We start from the raw sequence: 3,259 nt of genomic DNA, 5'->3' as shown, positions 1-3,259 counted from the left end.
GGCTGTTACAATCTAGTGTCCAAAACCTCAAATATTATTTCTTTTAACAAAAAAAATAGTGGTGCCAGCCATTTAGTCCCCATAACCCAATTTTACTGTTCATTTCAAGTGATTTTTTTTTAATAAAGGTCATTTACGTAATTAATTAATTATTTTAGATTATTTAAATAAAATATTCAAAAATTGAATTATCCAAGTCAAACAAAATCTCCGCTATGACTCAAGTTACCCAACTTTGTTTGATTCATTATGTAGTTTACGGGTGGAGTATAAAAGGAAAAAACATGAGACTGAGGGATTTTGTTCACAAAATTTTTATATTTTGAACAAGCATTATTCTTCTAAATGATCACCACCAACAGTACAAGTTGAAAGAAAAAGATTGTCTCAAGTGAAAGCATATTTGAAAACATAACCAATATTATATAAAATAAAATTCAATAATAAAATATGATAAAAACTTCCACATCAATAATTCATTGTCCTTGAAGCAAGTACCCAAACATACGTCATTGGTCTTTGTGATGAATGACTTGATTACTGTTTGATAGTAATTAACTTTTCATGAAGGAAATGTAATGATTATTATAAGATAAAATAAGATCATATTGGGAGACCGGATTCATCCCAAAGAGATTAAGGATATCCTATGAGGGTAACACACTTATGACAATGTCATTGGACGAGCACTGATTAAGTTACTTTCGTAATGTATGCCATTAGAGAGAGCTCAATCATTTACTGTAGTGGAATGTCTTTATGACTAAATTAGTTTATAATTAATAGGCAAAAAGTTAGAACTTAATTATAAATCATTTGAGCCTCAATTGCATATGTCCAATCGATCCCTCCGCTAGTTCATTGAAACCAAAAATGAATCGCATGTTGAATCAAATGAACAAAAATGGATAGAAATGGTAAAGTTAGAGAAACAGAAAACATTTGAAAATGAATATGATGTTCTATAAATGGTATTGACTTGGAAAATGAATTTATGATTTTTCTAATTATTGTTTAATTAAGTGATTAAATAATTGTAATTCAAAAATGGAAATAAATTTATTGATCATGGTAAATCTGTTGAATGTAGAAATATTAAATATATTTTCTCATATATTCTTTTACGATAAAAGTCATCATGATTTTAACGAAATTAGAATTGGGTTGAGAAAATTATTTAATTGAGAAATTTAAGATGTTTATTTTGGGAAATAGAAAAAAATATGAGTTGGATTGAATTATAAAATATTGGTTAAAATTCTTGGAAGTACTTATAAGTGGACTCGATATCGGAGAGGCCCAAAAGCCCTTCATGTTTAAAGAGAGGGACAACAACCCCTAATTTGTTTAACTAAGGTTTCCGCCCCACCTAATCCTAGTTAGACTAAAAGTTTCTTTTTTTTTATTGAAATAGACTTCTACAATTCAAAAAGGGTTTTTATCTCTTCTCCTTATAAATAAATGGCTCCGGTAAGGGTAAACACAAAAATTTAAGATATTGTTTTAAGATATTGTTACTCTACCTGAAAATAGTGAGAGTTTATTTGTAATATACCGAATTAAGGTCTAGTCGGAACAGTGGTTTTGAGACCACAAATCTGGAATAGAATAATTATTTTATGATTATTTGATTATCCATGACATGATTGCATGTTTGTGTGAAATTTTCATGAAGAAATTCTATGCCTAAAATGTCCAATTTGACTTTAGGGACTAAATTGAATAAGTTGCAAAACTTGTGTTCTAGAAGCTTCAAGCAGGAAATTGCATTGGATTATTAATTAGAGATCCTTAAATAGAAATTTGACCAAGTTCTAAAATTTTAGACAAAAATGGACATGAATAGGAAAAATTTGAAAGAAAGGCCTTAAGGGCGTTTTGGTCATTTGCTTAATAAAAGAATAAAAAGGGAAAAATCAAGCAAAAATCTTGTCCATCTTCTCCGAACTTAGCCGAAATTTTTAAGGAGCCATAGCTATGGTTTTTTTCATCTTTCAAGCTCAATTGTAAGTGATCCCAAGCCCCGTTTTTAATGTTCTTTACATTTTTGAAGTTGTCATCAATCGATCTAGCTATTGCTACCATTATTTTGAGCTAGGTTTCATGTATGAAATTTGACCCATGTGTGACATGGTTTTATTTTGATATTTAATGGAGAAATATGAATGTTTGATGTGTGATAAACATCTTTTACTAAGGCTGCCTTTGGATGAGCTTTTTTCACTAGTGAAGTACAGTTGAGGTACTCAACCTCACTAGTCTGCTGCTTGGTTCACCAGTCCAGTGCAGTGAAAAGAAATTCAATCTCACTGCAACAGTGAAACCGGACTGAAGCAAAGAGCAGCAGTTAAAGGCAACTGGGAAAATACCCATACTTCTATTTATATCATTTTACCATTTTATCCTTTAAATTTTGGCCTAAGTTCTTCCCCAATCTTATTTGTTTTCAGATTTGGGAAGAAAAAAACCAAATTCATTGACAAATAACTGCGAAAGCTCTTCAACTACAATGTTACTATTTGCGAAAATAATATTTATCATTGTTACAAAAGAATATTTAACTATAAAAAATTAAAAATTATTATCATTTAATCTAATAAATAATTTAAATTGATTATATAATTCATTAAAATATTTATAATAAAATATTAAAAGATACATTTTAATATTTTATTAAATGAATTTATAAATTCACATATTTTAATAATTTTATATAAGTAAAATAATTTAAAAACTTCTATTATATATCAATTCTAATATGATGTCCTTAATAGTCATTTTTTTTATTTTCACCTCACCGCTACAGCTGCGTTTGAATCCAAACACACACTCCACCGCTGTTTCTAATCTCACCGCTATAGTATCCAATCTCACCGCTACAGTAACTAATCTCACCGCCACCGCTGTTTTTAACCTCATCGGAGGTAAACACACCGCCCATCCAAACTAAGCCTAAGTGATTTTTAGTGAAAACACCTAAAAAGGACTTGTTTGTAAAAGGTGTAAAAATGAGTAGTAAAAGTGTATAATAAAGGAAAATATGGGCTGATATGAACATGGTGTAGGTTCGGCTAGGCTTGGGTAACCAAGAAAATGCATGCATTTCATTTTACGAGTCCAGGGACTAAAGTGTAAATAAGTAAAAAGTAAGGGGTAAAAAGGTAATTTTACCAAAGTATGTGTTATGGGTCAGTATGAATAATGTATGTATTGAACAAGTTAAATTTGACATTATAGGTCAAGAAAAATGTGATTCGGG

The sequence above is a fragment of the Gossypium arboreum genome, chromosome 13 (genome assembly GCF_025698485.1).
Source record: "Gossypium arboreum isolate Shixiya-1 chromosome 13, ASM2569848v2, whole genome shotgun sequence".
Taxonomy (NCBI): Eukaryota; Viridiplantae; Streptophyta; class Magnoliopsida; order Malvales; family Malvaceae; genus Gossypium; species Gossypium arboreum.
This window is presented reverse-complemented; position numbering follows the sequence as displayed.